This window comes from Lycorma delicatula, chromosome 6 (genome assembly GCF_047948215.1).
Source record: "Lycorma delicatula isolate Av1 chromosome 6, ASM4794821v1, whole genome shotgun sequence".
NCBI lineage: Eukaryota > Metazoa > Arthropoda > Insecta > Hemiptera > Fulgoridae > Lycorma > Lycorma delicatula.
In genome coordinates, this window is record NC_134460.1 from 157608567 (window position 1) to 157634736 (window position 26170).

Genomic DNA, 26170 nt, shown 5'->3' on the forward strand with positions numbered 1-26170 from the left:
ATTCTAGTGCGCAATTAAATAATAAAGGCGAAAGTCCGTCGCTTTGTCTCAGTCCGCCTTTTACATTTTATTATAAATTATTTTTATATTTTATTTATATACTGATACGAAAGAGTTTTTAATCGACTTTTAAACTAATAAATGAAAATAAATTACGTGTATATCACGAATTTATTTTTGCGCTTAAATATTTCCTTAATATGTTTGTTATAATAAAAATTATAAATTCTATTCAGAAAATTCCCATCGTTCAATAAACAACCCTTTACTGGATAATTATAAAATCATTGTGGTGAATTAAACATTTTTTTTCAATACGTACAAAAACTGTCGGGCAGCGAAAAAATTAAGTAATTGTCTTTCTAAATAGAAAATTAACAGTTCGTGAATTAGCCGTATGGTTAAATTTGACTCTATTCGTTTTAACAATTATTTTTGTGTTACCGTTACTCCTCTCTTAATTCTATTACAATTTGAATATTTTATCAAAAATATTTTAAAAAATTAACTCTTTCAGGTATTTTCGATAGCGTATAGATTGCTTCGCAAAAAAAAAAAAGAAAGTAAAGAATTTCTCGTACGGTATTTTATATATAAAATATAAACTTTATAAGTGCGGGTGGTTGCGAGTTTTGATCAAATTTAAGGGATTGATTCAGGATATAAAAGCAAACAATCGTTCCAGTTGAGAAATGTATTTAATATAATTTTCCTTCGGGAAAAGATAGAACATTTGGAATTAAATTAATCGGATTTACAGGATAAATAAAGAAATTAAGTCCAAAATTTTTATTAAAAAGTAATAAAAATATTTTACGAATCGAACAAATCTTTTAATCGGAGACTTTAATAGTGGGATACACTGTACGGTAATTTACACGGTTATATATAAGTAAGGAAACAAGCTTTATACTACATATCTGCGAGTTTTGGAGGCAGAAAGAAATGGGATTTTACATAGTTAAAAAAAAACTGCATTACGAGGGGTCTTTAATGTTTGTCCGCCATCTTGAATTCCCACTATTGAATTTAACTTAATTTTTTAAAATACGAAGGTGTACGTGTCACACGTGATTTCGATTTCAAAATTTTGAAAAATCCCGTTTTTCTGTTAATGTCTACCTCATAATTAAATTATTCATTTAAATCGAAAAAGTATTTTGTTGTATATTATACTGTACTTTTCTAATATACATAAATGCACCCGTATAAAACGTGTAATCGACCTCATAGACTTAAGCGTATGCATAAATGTAGTTCCATAGATCGTGTAGTGTGACTTGTTGAAAATAATGTACACGAAAGGGAGCGTGTTTGTTACATCACACCGTAAGATGATGGCTGTTGGCTGTTTCGTACACAAAGACTCATCTACACTTGTCACGTAAAACAAAAGAATCGGTTCCTATTATAAGTATCGGAAATACAGTACTACATTGCATTCGGTACAGGCTCTGTAAAGTTTTCTATTTATAGGCCTACCTTATATTTCATGCCTCGAAGCGATTATTCATCATGATCTCTCTGTATAGACGTCTATATATAAAAATATAATCTATTTTTATTTCTCAACTCGGTTACTAGGGCTTTTCTAATCAATTTCTCTCACCTTTTTTTTTGTAATCGTTTCTTTTCTTCTTTCTTCTCTTACTGCATACCATTGCTAATTCGCCGAGTGTAGAATACTATAGTATAATACTATTGTACTTCTGTGTAGTATATCGCTTCCTCTTTTAAATAACAGATATTCTGATTGATCCTATCGTTTGATTATGTTAATACTGTATATCAGATTTTCAAATAGATTACTTAATACAACCTTTTACATATTTTATTACAGTTCAAAACAAATAAATAAATAATTTTAAAAGAAAATTTATTGACTGGATCGTTTTAATCGAAATGGAAAAAAAAAGATGATTGATATCTTTATTTTATTAGTCGGAATTTAGATAAAAATTGATTTCAATTAAAATTTATGATAAAGTTAATTAATTTAAAAAAAACTAAAATTATACCTATATATTCTTCATTTAAAAAAATAAATGTAAACCCTTAAATGTAATAATTAATCGGAAGGTAAACTACAAATAATATTACAGGAAGAAAATTTTATTTATTCATTTTTGTAATTTTCCATTTTTGTAATTAGTAGTTATGAACATAATCATTTTATTATTGTAATTATATTGTTAAATATTTTAAACGTAAAATTAATTTAGATTTAAATTGTTTTTTTTATAATCGCTCATACTAGATAAATTTTAAGAGTAATTAAATTGCATAGATCTTTCTCCCCATTACCGAACAGATTAAGTTTGTTGAATCGTAAAATTTTACAAAGATATGATTTCAAAAAAATACATTAAGATTTATTACATTTTTTTATTTTAAAATAACAAACTATACTCCAATTAGCCTAATGTTTTAAAATAGTAAGTTGTAATTTAATTATTATTATTATTAACCTGCCATTCCAGGTCCACAGCTTCGGGCTTATCTTGCAGGTGATAAATTAACAAGGGGGAGGAGTAACACCTCCTTAAAAAGCCCGAGTCATCTGGCTCTGGATGATTCCTTGTAAGGGCTTCTGGCAAGAGTTACAGATACCCGGTCAACGGCTCTGACTTCGGATGAGGGAAAGCTTCTTCTTTCCTGATAGCGGAGTAGGCGGAAGAACCAACTTCGGATTAGATATTGTAGCGAGATTTGTGACGCAGCTGGAAAGAGATGTGTTACATGATCCTGTTTGCGAGCTCTATCTGACTACCGGCATCAATGTGTCGCAGTCTTAGGAGTATCAGGATGTCAATGAAGGCTAAAGGTGACCGGACACAGCGAATGAAGTATCCCCGCTCTCATGCCATAAGCGTTCTCAGTCGTAGCGGACGTGATCACAGCCTCATACCTGGAGGCACTGCGTTCGGAGACGGCCTGGCAATCCGAACGAAAACGTACTATGGAGAATAACAATTACTTTAATAACAATGAACCCACCCTGAACCGTAAATGTAGGCACATCATTGCTACCGTGAAAATGTCAACAAACAGACAAGGGAATATATCTAACGATGTAAAACTTGATCTCGATGAATCGGAATAATCGAAGAATTCAGAGAACTATGGAAAACGAAAAGACAAACGACTTCTGAGATGTCTCTAACACCTGCCACGAAGAGAGTAGAATCTACGAGCCTGGACAAACAGACCTCTGAATAGAGGAAAAAGAAGCGAACCCTATTCGTACCCACGAGAGAAAATCCAGCCGAGGAAAAATGAAGACCTTCGAAAACGTCCAATAATAGGAAGGGATTAGAATTGGAAGCTAGTAGAGCTTAAACGCGTGAGGAAGAACATGAAAAAGGAAATCTGCAAAAATACTTAAAGGGGTTAACGTAATAAAACCTGTAGCAGAAAACACTTATAATGAGAAAAGAAAACAAAATAATTCATTAGAGTTTGTTCTGGAGACCAAATACTCCAAAAAATTAAACCAGAAAAGAAAAATGTGGACGTTAGGACCATTAGACGAACCAGGACCGAAGAGGTTCTGGTTGAGATACAAGACAACTCCAACAAAAAACACGCGTTCACTCAAGCAGTGGAGCAGACAACAGACAAAAATAGGCGAGTAAGGTGTATACCAAAAATATTCATAGAGATCAGAGATCTAGAGGCGTTTACGGATAAGGAGGAGGTAAGAGCCTCTCTAAACTGAGAATCGGGAGGAAACCGGGAAGACTCGCTTTTTTTTGCTCATCAAAAAAAAAGTCGAATTAAATGAAAAATAAAAACCAACCTCTTAAACGATACCAAGATCAAGATTATGTAGATAAACGTTAGAATAAATCAAAGAGCCATATTATCGCTACGCTAAAAGTATCACTGTTTCAAACACCAGGCGACAAATTGTAAAGGACCAAATAGGATAGGACCGGCAAAAAAGCATTCAAGGAAAAGAATGCAGCCAGGAAAACCCACATGCCTGTAATGGAAGGATCTGGGATTACCCTAGGATGAATTAGGTCATGTTATAGGCAACGGGAAATGTAAAGCATTCCGCGAGAAACTGAGAGCGGCAAGAACATACATAATTATATTTAAATAGTATTTTTTTTATATTTATAATATGTCTTGATCTATATAATGTATTTTTATGTTCTGATCAGAATTAATATTTATTTATTTAAAAATTTAGTTTTCTTTTTTTAAATTTAAAATTATATTGTTTTAAATCTTTTGTACGTAGACCTGATGATAAGTACAAATTTTGCAACTCATTATATTTCCCATAACATATTTTTATCGAGTGACATGGCACTTTAAGATGTAGTAAACATAATAAATAAAAACACAGATTGGAAACTATCAACATGAATAAAAGATACAGTAACCTACTTCCAGCTCATCTAAGCAAAAAAAAAAAAAAAAAAAAAAAAACGTAAATTTTTTTTATATTCACTGAATTACCATATTCTACCGATGAATTAGGTGTATACAAATTGACGTTTTACAATTAAAACATTATGAAAGGGAAAAAACTCTCAGAAACTTTAAATATCGAAATTATAAACGATGAAAACAGTTTATCAAAACCTATCGAAAATTTCAAATTAAATTAGAAAGTTGTATTCTACGGACAAATAATAAAAATGAATTTCGAAAAATTAACAAAAAGGATTTTTAAACAAATAAATCTGAAACCAATGGAATTAATATTAAAAATAAACCAGATATACAAAAAAAAAGTTGAAATAACGTTAAAAATTATTAGAGTTTCAAGGGTTTAAAAAGAAAAGAAAACAGTTCAAAATAATAATCAATATTCGGAAGAAAGAAAGCAGAAAATCAACAGAATAAAAGGATATTTCGGAAACAGAAAAAATTTGTTGATCGTCATCCATAGAAATATTAAAAATAATTAAAATAAAACTAATATAATTATTTTCTTACAAACTGGTATTTAAAAAAATAAGTATTACAAATGAAGTGGATGTATAAAATTTACCAAAAATCGCAGGAAAAACAGGAATCAAATATGTGTAACATTTTCTTTACTCCTAACTGGCTCCAAAATTCATGGCTTTGGTTTAGAAAAATTACCTTTATTACCACGTACCTTCATTACCTTATCCAACCATTTAAATATATACACACACACACACACACACACACACACACACACACACATATATATATATATATATAAAATGTATTATTTGATTATACATACAGAGTGTATCACAAAGTTCTTCCGGGACTTAATAATGAATAGTGAAAATAATGGAAAAAGTTCATATAAACATATGTCCTAAAATGCTTCATTTGCGAGTTACGGATAATTAAAAGTTTAGTTTGGATATAAATTACCTCGATGAAATGAGATCGTACTGAAATTTTTAGGATGTTAATTAAGGTCAGAATTAGAGATATCTTATGGTTTAGGACTTAAAAAAATTGAATAAAATAGATCCTACAACCGTATTAGCAGTAGTCTTTAAGAAATATGAGATGAAAATCCATAAATTGATTCCTGATTTTTATGTTTGCCGTAAAATAACATTGTTAAATAGGTGATAAACGTATAAAAGTTTTAAACGAAGCTTGTAGAGAATTTAATCCTTATCAAAATAGTGAAAGAAAGATAGGTTGAATAAAACAAAGAAAATTTAGAATTTTATTTAGAAACAGTATACTAGACCAAAGTGTATTAAATGTACCGGTTTATAATAAATGTTCAAAAATTAGCCCGCCATTAAACTAATTAATTAAAAGCAACAAATTGTAATTTTTTTCACCTACATATTTTTCCTGCGGGGAACTTTCTTAAGATGATTGCCATCTGGTGGAGTGAAAAACATTTCGCTACATCGGTTTACAGAATTTCGGACACAAAATCATATTTTTCCATTTTTTAGGAGTCTCTTTCAAATGTATTTAATTACTTTAATCACTTATTCTTATTTATTATTTGTAATTGACCAATTATAAAATAATTTAAATTTTTAATGCTCTTAAAAAATGAAAAAAAAAAATATTTTGACTCATTAAAACAGCATTTTCAATTCATTTTATCATTAATATATAGAAGATTCTTGGTTTCTAGTCTAGTGAGTAAAACTGTGTAAAAATCGATTAAATCTATTTTAAATTATCATAAACCACCACTCAAATAATTATTTAGCATAACCGTGATAATAATTAAATACATACTCTTCAATTATATCATACGTTAGTAAGAATTTCATCAATACCAATTTTTCAGGGCTTATGAGATTAATTCACGGGGAAACAAACTGTCGAACATTGCATTTACACTATCATTTAAAAGCAGTATAACTAAAAAAAACAAATAAAAGTTTTAAATTACAAATATTACATATTTTATTATAAAAAAAATATCATAAATTTTATATATAAAAAAGTCGGGTGGGGCTGTGTCGGGGCGCACGGCCGTTGGTTTAATGTGAAACATTACAAACCTTGAATGAAGTTCCTCCGAGGTACAGACCAAACAACTTATCTCTAGAGTTAAATGGTAGAACCATTTGAACAAAACTGAAAGTCTTCGATATAAATGTTAGTTTCTTTATTTGCCCAGCTCTACAGATAAACTGGTTGGTCTGTATGTCAGCGAGTCACTAAAAACGAGACATTCACTGCGTACTCAATTTAATTTCAACATGAAACAGACACAAAATAGTACATGATATTTATTTCGACTAATATTCGACGACAATTCTGTTCAACATCGGTTTGTTAAATGAGAAGAGATAAAAGGCGTAGTAAGCAGCGGTAGAGGTGCTCGCGCCGTCGGCGTTGTTTACTGAGCGTGCCGTGCCGGGTTAACAACGCTTCTCGCGCGCTCGGCACCGGAGATTGAGGTACCTGAGCGTGACCCATAACCTCCCGTTTCCAACGATAAGCGTAATTTATATTTCCGGCTGGTTTTTGCGCAGGCTGAGGCTGATATATTGATTTTTTTTACTTTTTTACCCTAAATATTGTCCAAAATACACTTAGTATTACTTAAATCGATCTATCTCGACAAACTCAGGAATCACCACTATCACGTCTAAGTCGTGAGATACTCTGAATGGAAATGAGCGAGAGCGCCAGTTTTCGCAAATCTTCGCTGTGAAATCTTCGCACGTTAATTAAGATGCGTAATTACTGATTTCTTATCGTTTTTTACGTGAAAAATCGAATAAAAACAGGTCCCAGAACGGTATCCATAGCAGGTTTTGAGAAATCTGGGGTGAAATCCAATAAATTATAGTAAAAAAACTTGATTTTTACATTTGACTACTATAACTTTGTTAAATGGGTAATAAACTCATAAAATTTTTAAACAAAACTAGTAGAGAATTTAATTCCGAATACAATACACTAATACAGTATTGCACATTGTTGATCAGCTATTGTTATTTTACTACCCTCTTTGAAATAATAATTATTCAAATATTTCATTTCTGTAATTAATAAAAAATTTAATATCTAAGTAATTTTTATTTATATATTTTTTTTTACATTTCTGTGATTTCCAGCTTTCTTTTCAATTTCTTAACAGTAAATTTTTATTGTTATCAACAAAAAAGAATTTCGTTCTTATTTACATTAAATCAGTTATTTTTTGACAAATGTAATAACGTACTGTTTCTAAATAAAATTTTAATTTTTCTAACTTTTCTTTGTCTTATTCAACTTATCTTACACCATTTTGTTCAGGATTAAGTTCTCTACAAATTTTCTTTAAAATTTTTATGTGTTTATTATTCATTTAACAAAGTTATTTTACCTCAAACATAAAAAACAAGGTTTTTAACCCCAATTTATTGGTATTCACCTCACATTTCTAAAAAGCTACAACAAATACGGTTGTGGGACCTATTTTATTCTATTTTACAGCTCAAAAACCGTAATAAATCACTAATTAATGTCCTAAAAATTGTAATACGACCTCATTTCACCGGGGTAACTGAAATCCGAGCATTTTAGAACATATGTTTATATGAACTTTTTCAATTATTTTCTCGCGGAAAATAAATTACTACGAAAGTCTAGGGAGAACTTCGAGGTGAACTCTGTATTTATACTACAAACAACTCAAAAAAATGAATCGATTTGCCATAAAATCAAATTTTCCATACAACTATTAAATTCGTAAAAATAACTTTCAATAAAAAATTAAACCCAGTTAAAAAAACATTAAAAAGTTCTTTATATTCTTTAAAAATCAATTTTTTAAATAGATCAGTTTCTTACAATCTCTTATTTTTAATTTTTTTTTTTAATTATTTAAAAGTTTATTTAAAGATTACACATATTAATAATTACCAAAAGTTTGTATAAAGAATTTCAGTTTTAAAATCCAGATGGTTTCATTTGAAAATTACCTGAAACAAAATAAAAAAATTATTTAGTGTCAATATAATTCAGAAATAATTAAAACAATATTTGAAAAATGTAATTAGTTTCTATATGCAATTAAAACGTGAAGTAACCCACCGGTGTGGTCTACTGGCAAAGTCGTCATCATAAATCACCTGATTTCAAATCGAGAATTTTCAGGTTCGAAACCTAATAAAAGTAGTTATAAAGGTAGTTGCTTTTATACGGATTTGAATACTAGATTGTGGATACCTATGTTCTTTAGTGGATTGGGTTTCAATTAACCACACGTCTCAGGAATGGTCGGCCCGAGTTTATTCAACACTACACATCTACCGGTATAGTTACATTACACTAATAAGACGCTAATGACTTTAATTGTTGATGTGACTATAAATAAACGTATTAAAAACAAAAAAAAAAACCATGAAGTCATTTAAAATAATTTGCTCAGTTAATCAAAATTATCCATTTTTACTTCCTTGTACTTCGTACAGGGAAAAATTATAATTGCGAAAAATGTTGGTTTTCAGATTTCAATGGAAATATCCATTATGACTAGTTTCGGCGTGACGTCTGTACGTATGTATCTCACTCATATAACTTAAAAACGATTAGCCGTAGAATGTTGAAATTTTGGATTTAAGATTGCTGTAACATCTAGTTATGCACCTCCTGTTTTGATTGCAATCGACTGGACCAAAAGTGTCCGAAAAAGCCCAAAATAAAAAAAAATTTGGATTTTCAACTTTTTTTTTTAACTGCAGTAAAAAGCCCTTATTTTTAGCTTTTAAACGATATTTCATAAGTGGTACTTATTTTCATCGGTTTCAGAGTTATAGCCAAATAAGATTTTAACTAACGAAATATTTGGATCTTTCAAGGAGAAGGCACATCGGTTCGAATCAGAATTCTCTACTTTTTTTGTTTACTTTTAAGGCCGCAAAGGACCACTTTATTCAGAATAATTCAAGTCTTCTTTGCCGATCTTTTGGCCTTTAAGTTCTTAGCTTTTACTTTCTCCCAATATTTAGTCATTCTTAATAATCTTGCTTTACGATCCTCTTCTGAATAAACCCTTTTTGTATAATTCTTACTTTAAACTCGGTATTCGGATCTTTAATAACAAATTTTAATTTTTCGGATTTATTAAGTAAGTAAATCTTCGTTAAGTCAAATTTAATTCTTGCACGTCTTCTTTAATTTCTTTGATACATAGTGGCGGATTTTTTAAAGGCCATAATCGATCGATAATTCTGTTAGTAATCCTATCCTGCGGTAATCTTAATTTGTGCACACTTAACAAGTGTGCACAAATGGAATGCAAAGTTGGCGGGAGTTTATTTCTCCCTACGTATCGCAGAACCTGGACAGAGTCCCTTGCTGCTGGATGATTCTAATCGGGCGCGTTTATTTTTTAAAAAAGTTTATTTACAATGACGGGTCTAATTTCTCAAGTTTTGTTTTATTTAATGTTTAGTATTTTAAGGACGGATTTAATTGCATTCCAATCCGTTGTTAAACCAGCGTTATCGAACCCATTTTATGGGCCGAACGCGGAAGGCTAGGCTTATAAAGCCTGTCCTCCCGACGTAATTCCCCTTCAGACCGTCCACTGAAGTCCTTTCGGTGCTAACGCTTCATGGGCTAGCAGGAAAACGGCACAACGGGGCACTAACTATATGGAGGGAGCAATGCGCCCCTTTTTCCGGAGGAGTCGCAATTGCTGATTTATGTTAATTTACATGTAAGTTTTAAAGTAAGGGTTGTGTAGAAGCTCTTCATCCACTTCTGTTATGGCTGCCTTTCAGGACGCATCTCTGCTGGGCGTGCACAGAAAGAAATTCGCTTCTTTTTCATAGTATCAATTAAGGATTCCAAGTTTTCGTACAGAAATTTATTAGGCGATAATCTGTACTGATTTTCGTGTTTATATTTTTTGTTTATGCAGGTTCTAAGAATCCTGCGTTCAACTTTAAGCAAAGGTTCAGTCCTATTTTTCTGGAAAGGACTTAAAGTCTGATTCGAACCGATGTTCGAATCAGACTTCAATTCCTTTTATTAACTTTTTTTTTTAAATATACTGATTTCATTCAATATATCGTCATCAATGACTTGCTAACCTCTGATTGTAAACATTTTTAAAATAAAAAAAAATATGTGTAATTTAATAGGCGTAATAGGAAGTCCACGTCAGATTTTTTTAAATATCTGATATCTCATCTTAGTTTAATTTTTGAATACAACATATATTTCTGTGTAATTATGTCTTAGCAGAATACCTTATAAAAGAAAGACTTTATATAATTTTGTATTATAATACTGATTTTCTATATCATTTATTAAAAATCTCTTTATTTTTCCTTCGACTAACAATTTTCTATTTTTTAACCTGTTAACTATTAACTTGTGCCTTTCTGAAATTCAAAGCGGCAAACTTCTAATATAATTAAAAATGTACAATCGTTAAACATTTTTTTAGTGTGTTTTCTAATCATTTGCTTTTTTGTTTTGTTTTATCCACTATGGACTACGCCTTTTGAAAAGTATTTCACTTTTTCAGTTTCTTCTCTTCACATCTCCTCATTTCCCGGTGTTTTTCTTTCTTTCTTTCTCTCTTTCTTCTATTCGGGAATATATCTTCTATTTCCAAGAAAACTGTGATAATTTGCAATTTATTTTGTGATGAACGTTCTTTAATGTCTTCTTGCGATATTTTCAGTTCTTTCATTCTTTTTCAGTTTGTCTGGTGTTTAGATTTTTAAAATGAGTAAATAACCTGTTTACCGTTCTGTTACGGTATAATCTTTGTTGGTGACCGTAGAAGGCGATTCTTCTTTTTTGATTACATCCAATATTTTCTCTTTGTTCATGTACAGTTCATTATTGTATTCTTTTCAGTTTTTGACGGGCCTTAGGATTTTCCCGAGTATTCTTCGTTCTTTTGATTGTAGTTCATCGATTAGAAGTTTCTTGTTAAATATCAAACATTACCTGATTTTAAGGTTTCACAACGAACGATTGAAGAGCCTTAGTTTAGCGTTCATCGATATTAATCTCTTTCTGTAAGTGTTCTTAGTTAATCGATAGGCCAGTTCCTTTTTACCGATTCTTGACCTGATGGCTTCCTTTTCAGAGACTTTGACGTCAATTATCTTCTCTAGGAATTTTAATTTTTTTTTTTTCATTTTCCCGTTACATTTCCGTTTTTTTTTGGAGTCCGATTTGATATTCGTCCTGAATTTTGTTTTTTCAGTTTGCTGTTTACTTCATCGCTGTCTATTGAAGCTGATATAAGACAGAACATTGACGAACGGTAGACAGTCAATTATTAAGTCGTTTTTCTTCTATTCCAATTTTTGTAGTTGGTTTTGTATTTTTTTTTTTTTATTTCTATTTTCTAATTAATGTTTCCAGTAAACAGTTTAAAAGGAGAGGTGAGAGAGACCACGAGCTCGTCTTCTTCAGTTTTTACCTCGAACGTTTTTTATATTTCCCTCAGAATATTATGTTAGAGCGAATATTTGTTAATTTTTGTGTGATAAGTTGTCTTGTTTTATTATGTAAGCGAATTCTACCAGGATTTAAACACGGTATTTCTATCGAATGAATCGTACGCATTCTTTAAAATGAACAGAGGCGAGTACGTAGATCTTGGCTCTCAGCGCGAAGTATGGATTAAAAATTTTAAATCTTTTATTTTTATTTAAAATCAGGTAAGCCTATAAAAGATGGTGCCTGTATGAAACCCCAGCCGTTCACAAGAAACCCAAAAGGGGGATAAAAAGTATCTTGATAACAATAAGAAAATTAACTTAAAACCACAAAACACTTAAAAAAATTGCTATAGAGAGTAAGCTAAAAATCTTTGAAATAGAGGAATATATATTATTCCTCAGTTATAAATTTATACATTTATATAAAATCAAGGGTTAACTATATTTAAATGATTTTTTGGCATTAAACGCACATTAAAGGAAGTTTTCCGACAAATTTTCTTTAACCATCCAGTGATAATTCTTTGAATATAAGAATCAAATTAGGATACTTATTATGCTTATAGATAATAATAAACAATAAACAATGATATAACAAACAAAATATTTTTTTCAATTTTTTTTTCTTTTTAAGATTATAACTAGTAATGTTTAATTTCACAAGACTTCTCGTAGTTTTCACTCGAAAAATCATCCAGAAAAAACTTTCTTTAAAATCACCACAAGAACTTTCTCTTCAAAACAAAGCTTGAGCCTTAAAATTAGAATATATGGTACGGATTGAACTGAAGTCTTTCGTTATATATGATCGACGGTAAAATTGATTTCATTTTTATAATCTCACTAATAACGTTTGGTTCAATATCATAATCCAGGAATTTAAAGGATTTCTCACTTTTCAATATTAATATATGTAAACTCCTAAACGGGCTCCCAGATTATCTTTTAATGTCACACCTTCGTAAGTTATATCAAATTAATAATTGAATTGAAGAAATTTCAAGAAATAATTTAGTAATTTATATTTTTAATTAGTATTAATATTTAAATTTTAAATAAATGACCGATAGTTATAATTTTTTACTCTTAATATAAAATATTTTAATTAAAATTACCATTATTTTATCGTGTACAGTAAATTAGCTAATTAAGTAACTGTATTTCTTAATTCTATTTACATGTTGAAAGAACGTTAAAGGATGCAGAAATCAACAACGACCTTCAATTCGTACTATTACTGTAAATTCAAGGTTATCAACAAATGAACAAACGGTATGTATAATTTTGTTATTTTTGCCATTCCTTTTTCTAGAGGTTTTATACTGATAATTATCATTAACGCAATACCTTCTATTTTTTTTCTTTTTTACAAATACAATTAACATTTGAGTGATGTTTTTTGTTTTTTTGTTTTTTTTTAATTTCTATTCATACGGTATTTTTATCAATATCACGCAAATAACATACGAATTTAATTCAAAATATCAATTAAGAAAATAAATATACTTACTGAATTCTATATTGAGTTCCTAAAGTGGAAAGTGTAATTTTGATACTTAGAAGTGCAGCAAGCAAGCATAGCAAATAAGTACCGGTTATATTAAAGTTTCATATTTAGATTAATAGGGGATGATAATTAAGTGAACGGATAAACATTGTTTTATATCATTAAATTCAGGAAGTATATAAAAGACGATTTGAATTTTAGGTCTAAATCTCAAAGCGAAAAAATATGAATTATTTCAAAATAAACGTATATATATATATATATTCATATACGTCTATAGACTACGAATTATGACCTATAAAAAGATTAATTTAACGAAATTGAACACAGAAGAGGTTTTCGCAAAAGTAAAGACCGTTTCATTGTAAAAAATATTATTATGAAAACTTTATATATATTTTTTTTTTATTTCTCTTAAACTGCATACCTTATATTACTTATCTATATAATCACCACATTAATTAAGATATTTAATGTAGCGATATACACTAGCTTCAATATATCCTCATCGTATTTTTCTGTCGCCAGTCCATTTAGCCACTGATTAACAGCACTTTTAAGTACATCGTCACCCGCGAATCGCTAGCTGTTCAAAACTTCTTTCAATTTCCCAAATAAATGGTAATCAGAAGGTGTTAAGTCCGAACTATACGGCGGGCGATCGTAAATTTCCCATCTAAATGTTCTCAGTAAATCACGTGTCGAACCCGCAAAATATGGACGTGCATTATCGTGCAGCAGTACGATGCCGTCGGTCAGCCGCTCACGTCGCCGATTTTGAATGGCGCAGCGTAGAGTTTCGAAGTAGGCTTTTGCATTTATATTCGTTCCATATGGCATGAAATTAATCAGCAGTATGCCAAACCGGTCCCAATTGACGGGGTGCGCCTACCCATTTCAGCAAATATATGACAAGTGAACGGTTTGGACACGTAAGCCGTTGGTGTATGGTATCGGGCTTAGTCCGCTCACGCTGCTAGATAAGCTCTAGGAGCTACTTAGGATACTGGTCGCTAAACTGTTCGAGGCTCAGTAGCCGTTTGTGGTACAAACATTTGGTCGTATGCTTTAGGGCGACCGAATGGGGTGGTGGCTGGAGAAATGCCAAGCAAACCAAACCGATCCCAAAAAAACTGTGGCCATCAGTTAGCGTCCGAATGGTTGTGGCTTGACCTTTGCCGGTATGGTTGGTGATTGAGAATGACGCCATTCACTTGACTGCCGTTTTCTTTCTGGCGTATAATACGAAATCCATTTTTCATCGCCGGTAACAATCGAATTAAGGAACTGATCGCGTTTTTCTGTGTAGCGCATCAAAAATTCCAAATCAGATGGCATTCGGATTTTATTGTGACGTTCCGTTAAGACATGCGGCACCCGACGTGCACAAACCTTTCTGAAGCCTAAATATTCATGAACAGTGCGACCAACAACAGCTCTTGAAATATCAGGTAAAAGAAGGGCCAAGTCGGAAACCGTTGAGCGACGATCTTTTCTGATTTAATCATCGACGCGATCCAACATGTCCTCGGTGATTATCGAGGGCTTCCCCGAACGTTCGTCATCACACACATTAATTCTGTTATTTCTAAACCTTTAACACCATTTTCGGACGTTTCTTTTATTGATTACATTATCACCATACACAGCAACCAACTGCCTATGAATTTCAGCCGAATTAACGTTTTGACAGTTTAAAAAACATATGACTCCACGTATTTCACAGTCGGCGGCAACATCGATTTTCCTATTCATTTTATAATGTACGAGTTATAACTTTAATAACTCACACGTAATCAACGATATTACGACGCGACAACTTATAGACAATAATGCAGTGTGCACATTACTAGCGTGGTCATAAACTTCACAGGTTTGCCAAACTTCAGGAGAAAATTACCCAGCAGACTGTACTTTAGAGATATCCCTCGTGTATATATATCAATATTGTAAAAGAAAAGACGATTAAAGATTGTGAAATTAATTATCGTTATTACATGGAACGGAGCGGGTGGATGGTTTCTTATTTTACTACAACATATTTTTTATTTTTACTAATTAAAGATTGCAGTAACACAAAACTGTTTGAATTGCCATATACAAACAGAGCAGATTATTGTATTATTAGAAATAAAAACACCGGAAAATACTTATCTTAATAAATTTTCTGGTACGTTCTAAAGTTTGTTGAATACTCTGAGACCCGGTAAAAAAGTAATCTCATGGTTTTTTCCCCGCTACCTTTTTTAAATAATACTTCAACGGCATAGAGAAGGATTAATATCTAGATTTTATGTTTCTTCTTAGATTAGTTAAATCTGCTTTTAAAGCTCAATCTATTAAAAAAACAAACTCAAGGGATATCCTACGTATTTATTTTGTACATTATAAAATAATAATAATAGCGCTAATAATTTATTTTTTTATTATTTATTTACTACAGAAAAATCACGCTGTTACGAAGATGATAGATAAATTTTTTAGCACAGGAAAATGCCAAGTCTGACCACAATTCGAAGCTAGAGAAACTTCCGTATGAAATGCAGATACTTCCTCTTCACCAAGAAATTCGATGACATAATAACACAAAATCGAGAGTTTTATGAATACTAACTAATATATTAATCTTGAATTTTGAGTATAAATATATAAACGCCGTTTTAACTTTGTTATCCAAAATATTCTTTGACCCAGAGTAATAACAACAGAAAATCTAGTATTTTTATTACATTTTTTAATATAGTTATAAATAATCTCAAATAACAATTACTAAATGTACTACATTTTTCACTAAATATCTCCATTGTCAAATCCTAAAAAGAACCTCGAAAGATAAAAAATTCGTTCTTTTGAAAAAAAAGTTAAATAAAAAATATATTTATAGAAATCTAATTTTAATATTCAACCGGTTGTAGTCGATCAATTCACGAGTATAATTCAAACCTTGTACTATACGATTCAGGTAACTGTAATTCCTACGAAAAGAAATATTTTTATAGCGGCATTTTATTCACTGTCATTTCTCCGAAAATAAAACTCCCAACAATAAAGAATCTGAAATTTAAAAATTCCAAAATTCATATATCCGAATATATTTAATCCGAAAGTGCTACTTCCAAAATGTATTATATTGGAATTTTATTACGATAACCAAAAATCATAATGATACATTGTTCGCTATCGATACAGTGAACGTAAAAAATCGAGTTCATCAACATCATTTTTTATATTCTTGATAACTTTCTCTGATCCGTAGCAAAGATTGGAACGGATACAGAAAGCCGTCATAATAGTCCGACCAAATTACACTTAGAGAAAAAAAATTATTACCTGCACTTTTATAATTAGAAATGGTAAAGGGGCTTATAATATACATAAAAAAAATACAAATATTTTCCAATACAAAAGTTGTAGATGATTGAAAAATCTACAACTTTTATAGAGGTCACTTTTTAACATAACTTCGAAATTTCCGTGAAAAATCTTTTTTTCGTTTTTTATTTCTCATTTCCGCAAAAATAATTTAATTTTGACTAAACTTGGTAAAAGTATACTTCTCTGTGTCTTATATAGCCACAAATTTTTTTGACGTCAACTTTCGCCGGAAATCGCAATAATACCATTTTTAACCTCCGTTTCAACCCCTCAAATCAATCCTCCACCACCCCCACTCACGCATGTTTTTTAACGATTATTATAAACCCCTTTACCATTTCCACTTATAAAAGTCCAAGTAACAATTTTTTCCCCCTCTAAATGAGTTATTTCGATCGGGATATTAGTTGGCTTACTGTACATTAGCCAATCAGGTACGCAGTAACTGTCCTGCCGGTTCTTCCGGGCGCTGCACTGCTTTTCTTTTCAAGATCGCCTTAACCCGTTCTACAGCGCATACATAATTTGGCGGATGCGAATGATCTGATGGAACGGGACTTTTTGAAACATGAAGCTCCTGGCCAGGCTCGAGAACGGTCATCATCATTCTTGCGGCGCATTTCTTATAAAGACGTAGCCAATGGAATTTCCAGTAAATTTAACTTTGTACACAAGCCCTGAGGCAAAAGTTTAATACTGACAATTTTAGCAGGCTTAGTTATTAAATTTATATTATATTCAAACTATTAATCAAACAAGAAGAAACTATGCGATCAATTTTGGTTACAATTAAATTTTGAATGAAACTAATAAGTATTGAAAAAAACTAAATACGATGTACGCGAAGACTACAAAATTTAATTTCGAATAAACTTTGTCATCGTGGAAATGTTACTGCTGAATATAGTATTTTTTCATTTTTCCGTTTTAAATATTCGGAGAATCGGCTTCGAACAAACTGAATTCGGAGAGTAGTCTTTCGGATAAATGATTCCCAGAGTATCGGTATTTCGGAGATTTGGACGTTCGGATATTTCTATTCGGAGAAACGTCCGTATACTTCAGCGTTTATAATTGTAGTTAACACAAAATCTTTCATCAATAATGTGATACTCAATACGGGTAAAAATACTCCGATCTCCCTAGAGAATTATAGACCGGTCGGACGTCTTCTGCCTAGAGAGAACATAGAGATTTCTCTGGGTGCGGGTTGTTTCTCTAGTTTTGTAATTATTCTACTGTAGCAGATCGCTGTTTCTCAACACTCACTCTTTCATCCTGTTCTTGATCGCTTTATATCTGTCTTGTCGCTTTATAATAAGGCTGTAGGTCTCACCCTGCTCGGGCACGATAAGTCTAACGAGTAAAGTTCCGATCGAATGAAGACGGGCTTATCAATCACTCGTAAGTGCAATCTTTCCAAATTTCATTCTCCATCGCCATCGCCTTCTTATCTTAATAAAATTGTACTATTTTATTCGCCTAAGTTACTCGTCTACCGATTCACTTTCCTTCATCCTAAATTCGTTTAATGTACACGCTTGGAAAAGTCATCGGGAAAGAACCGACTATCTTTTATCTTAATCAATTTTCTAAAATTTGGAGGAACGACAATATGTTCTTAAAGTTTCGGAAAATATTGAAATCGTATTAGATCAAATACGGAGAATGTATAAATGTGTAATTAAAAAGGAAAATGTATACGCTCTAGAAAAGGAAGCGCTAAAAGAACGAATGCAGAAAAAGGCGTTAGCGTTCAACTTAACACGAAATTTACATAACAAAAATTCGCTTTCGCATAATGTTGAACTCCGACATAACAAAACAGTTATTCTTTCTGAGGCTGAACGTTTACAAAATCTTTCGGCTAAAGACTTTTTTAAAATATAAAAAAGAATTTTAAGAAACGTACATTTACCCGATTACCAAGAAGGAAATTATAAACTAAAAAAGTGAAACAGGACTTTATAAAAATACAAAAAGAACACCACCTGGAAAAGAAGATTACAATTTTACGAGCATTATTACAGAACTAGGCGAAAAAAGCTTAAAAAAACAAATGTTTAAGTTTTATAAAAGTAAAACTATTAAAAATTAGCCGGGTTAAAGAAGTAGAAAACGACATTAAACTTAAAAAACTCCAAAAAACCTGTTTAAATACAACTCGATTTAGAAAATTAAACAAAGAATTTAAGTCTCCAGAGAAGAAGGATAAGAGGAGTATAAGAAGAAAGCGGTTGAGAAAGATAAGGAACAAGAAGTGAAAAAATAAAAAAATATATTGGGAAATCAAAAGAAATTCCAAACTATTACGCAAACGAGATCCTTAGTGGTCCCGACGAACAACAAAAAGAAAGATAGGACTACATCGAAAACTAAATATAGCAAATAAATTAGTAAATTTAAAGAATATTTTTGTTTTTTATTCAACAAAATTCATTGATTTTTGCCAGAAAAAAGTGACGTCAAAGTCAATACGTTTAATTCAACCTTATGCATTATAGTTGATTGATTATAATGAACATTAATTATATATATATATTTATTTAACTCTTATTAGCATCTGTATAGCATAACACTAAACACACATTTGTAAAAAAAAAGAAAAAAGTGAGATTAAAATCTCATATATATATATATATATATATATATATATATAAAAGGATAATAAAACAATATATAATTTTCCTTGTTTATATAGTATCATTAAAAAAAAATTCTTTATTTTAAATAACCAGATTTATAATAGTATATTCACAATTTATAGAGATTTTATTATTTGCGAGAGTGAGTATCAGTACCACCAAGTGAAATGAAGGTCATCGTGTACAATTTTGCATGCAAATATAAATCAGCATTACTGCACAAGCACCGTATATATATGTATATAGAGTGTAGGTTGTCCTTCGGGAACCAGTTCTTTTACTCGCAAACATAGATTGCTAGGGTCCAGCTTGTTCTATATAAAAAAAAGAAAAGGTGAAGGTATAAGACAGAATTTTATATATATATATATATATATATATATATGAGAGCAATAAAATCGTCTATCATTCTCTATCACTCGTAGTTTATCTATTGACCCACCAATGACGTATGTAAGTATGTTTACTAATGACTGTGGCAGGTTATCAGGTTATAACTGCAATGATGCCTGCTGATGGCTGCTTAACGAACGCACATCGATGTATACATTTGCATTACACAGTTGTTTCAACTAAACTGGATTATAATCCAGTCCTTCCCTTTCTTCAATATTTTTACTTATATTAATAATCTACCGTTTGTTTTATTATTATTATTACTATTATTAATAAAAATAATAATCACTATTAATCTCGTACGTATGGTATTAAGAATCTCTGATTAAATATTCTCAGTTAAACGTTATCGAAGATAATTACTTATTTTAATGCTTGAGAATTTTTTTCAAAATTTCATATGTAGGAAAAATAAACTTTCTTTTATTAAAACAATTTTTATTTATATAATACGTTTTTAGACCGATCGAAATAACTCATTTAGAGGGGGGGGAAATTGATACCTGGACTTTTATAAATGGAAATGGTAAAGAGGCTTATAATAAACGTAAAAAAATAAATGCATGAGCGAGGGTTGTAGAGGGTTGATTTGGGGGATTGAAAACTGATGAAAAATGCTAATATTTGATTTCCGGCGAAAGTTGATGTCATAAAAAAATTTGTGGTTATTTAAGATCAGAAATGTATACTTTCACAATGTTTCGTCAAAATTAAATAATTTTTCCGGAAATAAAAAATAAACAAAAAAAAGAAAGTTTTTTCGAATTTTTCTCTGAAATTTTAAGGTTATGTTAAAAAGCGACCTTTAAACTCTACAAAAGTTGTAAATTTTTGTATGATTTACAATTTTTTTTATTGCAAGAAATTTTTTTTTAAATCCCTCACTCACCAAATCATCCCTCCAACACCACCGCTCACGCATTTGTTTTTTTTTACGATTATTATAAGCCCCTTTACCATTTCTACTTACAAAAGTCCAGGTAATAATTTTTTTTTCCTAAGTGTAATTTGGTTGGACTATTTACATAACTATCGCTGATTTGAAAACACATTTCGACGCGTGTCCTCTACTGCTGAAGAACACTGTGTGTAAGCACAGCTTGAGTTACGCTTGTAATGCCGTTAGTTTTAATGTACGTTCCTTGAGATGGTGTCTTTTCCCGATACACTGTATTTTAACGTTCGGAAACTTATGACACCCTATTTCCTACTCGGCAGAACGTTGCGTTAATAAAGTATGAAAAATAATACGTTAGATACATTACTAGATAATTGAACAAAAGAATATCGCAGTTATATATCTTGTGTAAAATAAATCATCTGTTAAAAAATCGTAGATTTAATTATATAAACTCGTAAAATTTTTTCGGAATATTTTCAAAATATATTAATATCAGAAGTGGGAATGAAAAATGTTTCTTATACGGAGGAAAATCAACAAATAGAGAGAAAAAGGAAGATTTAACGATGATTTCATCCGAAGATTTTATATAACAATTTTGATTCGATATAACTCTGAAAGATGTAAACAAACCTAAATTATGATATATCGATATTTTACTCGCTATGTTAGAAAAAATAGAAGCGAATACTCTAATATATTACAAAGTAAAATTTATAAGACCGAAGAAATACCCTCGGGGTTTAAGTAAGAGGTAATCTCGTTACTGTATCGAAAAAAGCAGGTGTCGACTAATTTAAACACTTTCATTTCTTAATCTTGTATCTTTTAAAATGACAACGTCAAAATGCGTATTCTCAATCGCGTTTAAATTTTATGTAGAAGAAGCGATACAACAATCGAAAGAAATTTTGAGCGAGGAGTAATACAGATTATCGATGTACATGTTTTAAGTGGCACGGACGTTTTAAAGATGGTTGTCAGTCGATTGAAGACGATGAGCGTCCTGGACGTCCTTCCACGTCAACTGACGACTCACACATAGAAAAAATCAACACCCTGGTTTGGGAAAAATCAACGTCTAACCATCAGAGAGCTTGCTGAAGAGTACGGGATATCAGTTGGATCATGTTACGTACGACATTTAGACCGAAAAATTGAAGATGCACCGCTGGTTTTTTCATCACGACAACGCTCCAGCTCATTCAGCCCTCAGAGTTCGCGAGTTTTTGGCCAAACACTCGATCACTATTCTTCTCCACCCGACCTACTCACCTGACCTCACTCATTGTGACTTATTTTTGTTCTCCAAACTCAAAAGACATTAGAAAGGAAGAAGATTTGAGACGATTCCCGAGATTAAGGCAAATACGCCGAAGGAACTGAAGAATATCACAAAAGAAGCGTTCCAGGACTGTTTCAAAAGGAAAAACACCGTTGGGATTAGTGTGTGCGTAGGGGAGGAGAGTACTTTGAAGGGGACCCAGACAAGTAACATCTAAATAAAGTACATTTTGTTTTATGACGTTAGTCTACGTATTTTTTGAACAGACCTCGTATATGAACGTTTTCCATTATTTCGTTCTCCCTAGAACTTAATTCTAGGGAAAACAATTTAAATAAACGAAACGATTTACCATACAATCAAATTTTCCATACAACTATTATATTCATAAAAATAACTTTCAATAAAAAATTAAAACCACTTAAAGAAACATTAAAAATGTTCTGTATATTCTTTTAATATCTTTAATTTTTTTTTTTATTTAGTAAATAAGACCCATTCTTACTATCACTTAATTTTAATTTTTAGCTTAAAAATAATTTATAAGTTAATTTAAAATTACAACTATTAATAATTACCAAAATTTTGTATATCATCTTTAAAATCCGGATGGTTTCATTTGAAAATTACCTGAAACAAAATAAAAAAAAGAGTTTATTAACGATATACTTCAGAAATAATCAAAATAGTATTTGAAAAATGTAATCGGTTTCTATATGCAAATAAAACATGAAGTAACTCACCGGTGTAGACTAGTGGTAAAGTCGTCGTCGTAAATCAGCTGATTTCGATATCTCAGGTTCGAATCCTAATAAAGATAGTTGTTTTTATAAGGATTTGAATAGTAGATCGTGGATACCGGTGTTCTTTGGTGGTAGGGTTTTAATTAACCACACGTCTCAGGAATGGTCGGCCTCAGTTTGTTAGACTACACATCTACTGGTACAGTTACATTAGACTAATAAGTCGCTAATGACTTTTAATTTTTGATGCGACTATAAATAAAAGCATTAAAAAAAACATGAAGTCCTTATTTAATATAATTTGCTTCGTTATTCAAAATTATCTATTTTTACTTCCTCGCACAAGGAAGAATTGTAATCGCGAATAATTTTGGTTTTCAGATTTCAAGGGAAATATCCATTTTGATCATCCCTGAATCCATTTTACCAGTTTCGGCGCGACATCTGTACGTACGTATGTGTCTCACACTACTCCTTTTTGAGTAGTGTAGGATTAGCTGTAGGATGTTGAAATTTTGGATTTAGGACTGTTGTAACATCTAGTTATGCACCTCCCCTTTTCATAGCAATCGAGTGAACCTAAGTGTCCAAAAAAGTCCGGGACCTTTTTTAACTGCTGTAATAAGCCCTTATTGGATGCCTTTCAACGATATATCATAAGTGGTACTTATTTTCATCGGTTCCAAACTTATAGGAAAATAAAATTTTAATTAATGAAATATTTGGATTTTAGCGTAAGCTACATCGGTTCGAATCTCCTTTTTTAAATTTAAATGTATTGATTTATTAATAACCATATTTATATTTATTAACCTCTTATTGTAAAAAAAAATTATCATGAATAATAATTTAATAATAACAAAAAAAGAAAATGTAAAATAATCAATAGTACTTAATGAAATAAAATTTTATGTACTTTTCATTTTAAAAAAATGTATAAATTTAATTTAATACGTATACAAGGAAGTCACGTGTTGTCCACATCAGATCTTTTTTAATACAACTGTACAGTAGATATAAAAATTCTCTTTCTTCTAGATTACAAAAGAAGTTTGTAAACTGTTAAAACGTCATTTCTGTTCAATGTGAAATTTAAGATTACTTTAAAATTATTTTCTATATTGGTGGGAAAAAATTATTACTTTCAAAATCATTTATAAAACTCGAAGTTGAATCCAAACAACGCATGATTTATCAACGTTATAATAAATCTTATATATCATTAACAGATCGTATTTTTAATACATGAATGAAATAAAAGGGGAAATTATTCACACGAAGGGGGGTTAAATTGAAGATTGGAAGAGGTGGTGACGATCGGCGTGGTGTTTGTTGTAACAGTAGAGACGCGAAAGTAAGTGAAAACTGGGTCACTAGGTTAGTCATGCGTGTGAGTTTGTATGTGTGTATGTGTTGAGTTGCGTGGTGTATACTTTTACCAGAGAAAAAGTCAATCCGGCAATCCGGTCCCGGCTTGCAGACTTGTTTGTAATTATCTCTGGGGCCTATGCCTTTACAAGGTAACAAGTAACGCCTGATCGATTAATTTAGTTTATTTTATCGGTAAATGAAGTTACCTGTATAATCAATTACTTTGTACAAGTTTGTCGCTAACAGAAAGTAGAAGATTTACTTAGTCGATTATCAGTTGAATTTTTAAGTCGCTAAGAATAAAAAAATCCTTAAATAAACTTTGCTCTTGTTATTTTAAACGGCGGTTATCTTTTACTTTCTCTTAGTAGGGAGAAAAGAAAGTCGTGAAAATTTGCAGTTTTTTATTTTTTTATACTTTGTCTCTACAACATTGAAATGAAAAATAAATTTCGAAACGCTCTGTCATTTGTTTTATGAAATGACTCGACCAAATTATAAGCTCTAATATTAAAAGTAGAGTAGAGTTTTTGATAGTTTGTATTGTTTAGTTTAGACTAATCTCGTCAACTTCAGAGCTGACATCGCCGTTCATTAAAAACGATCGATCATATATAGCCTACATAAACGTTCATTAAATCGAATTAAAATTAAATATGCCGTTAAAGGTATTTTAACTTTATTCTAAGAGTTTTACAGAGTAACTGTCACAACAAATTAAATGAGTTCTATCGATTAACAACCTTTCACTAAAAGATCGTTTAATTGTTGTACAACAGTATAGTTTAAAATACTGGAATGGTAATTAGGAAGTGTCATTACAATACTTATACGGCCTTCTAACCGTTTGAAATGGTTATCCTACTTGCAATGATAAATTTCTAAAAGAAAAATAATATTATAAAGCAAGGCTATAGAAATTTTCTCATCCTAGAATTAATAGAAATTTAACATGTTTTTCTTTAGTCAACATCGCTTGATTGAAACGGTACAGATAGCGCTTGCTTTACTGTGGAGGTAGGCAATTCGAGGCTCGACCGAACCTGTTATATTTCAAAACTAACAGCGCATCGATACTGTTTCCCAGTTACGTTAAAGGTTCTAAATAAAAGGATATACAATAAATTGGTTGGCGATATTGAGGAAGAACAGTATGTGTTTAGAAGGGGTGTTGAATCAAGTAAAACTATAGGGCTGCTACGTGTAATAGGTCACAGATATGTGGAAAGGAGGCGGATACTGTATGTTCCATAATTGTTAGTGTAGCCTAAATGTCAAAATTGTAAAATGGAGTATGTGATAAAACTTGTAATGTGCTGTAAAAGATGTGTTACTACCGAATGGTATTTTTAATAAATCATCGATTGTAAAACCTTTTTTATTATATTGTCAAAGAAAGTACTGTATCACATACCCTTTCCAACAAGCTTTCAGTAGCTTTGAAGGGACAATATTTATTTGCACAATTTTGTAACATTTTAGATGAAAATAAATTAAAATTATTATAATTAATAATTGTCTTAGCCATCTATTATTTTATTGATGACGAAACAATCCGAAATGCATTTTGAAAAATATATTTCACGTGTTTCCGATCTATTAAAACTTCATTTAAAATGAAAAAATTTAATCACATTTTACTAAATATAATAACTTCCATTAAAATGAAATTTTAGTTATTTTTCAATTGTTAATGTTAAATTTGACATTAAATTTCGTAAAATGTTCAACACTGTATTCTTTATAAATTGCATGTATTACCATTATTTTTAAAAAGTAAAAAAAAATTATTATAAGTAATAGTAATGACAAATATTTTAGTTATTCACAGAAATGAGTTACATTTTATTAATATTCTTCAGAAATACTTATATACTACTAGTTGTTTACATAATAAATAATTGAACCGATATCTCTCTTTTTTATAAACCTTAACATTAAAGATAATAATAAATACGCAGTAAGAAAGTTTAATAAATATTAGGTTACTACAAAATACGAATATATTTAATAATATTCAAATAAGTTTTCTTTGAATAAAAATAGTGAAATATAATTC

At 30.6% G+C, this 26170-nt stretch overlaps 1 protein-coding gene across 5 annotated transcripts in view; it reads right to left on the bottom strand.

Moving 5' to 3' along the window:
- The window catches only part of RhoGEF64C (Rho guanine nucleotide exchange factor at 64C), a 616090-nt gene that overhangs the window by 415480 nt on the left and 174440 nt on the right, over positions 1–26170 (bottom strand). The window contains exons 2-3 of one of the 5 annotated variants that reach the window (XM_075368882.1): positions 22576–22627; positions 8338–8396 (exon numbers count right to left, since the gene is read on the bottom strand). The exons of 3 other annotated variants lie outside the window; for them this stretch is intronic. The gene's annotated coding sequence lies outside the window, so the exon portion shown is untranslated. The remainder of the gene's footprint in view (positions 1–8337; positions 8397–22575; positions 22628–26170) is intronic. One more of the 5 variants, XM_075368880.1, reaches the window with a different exon arrangement.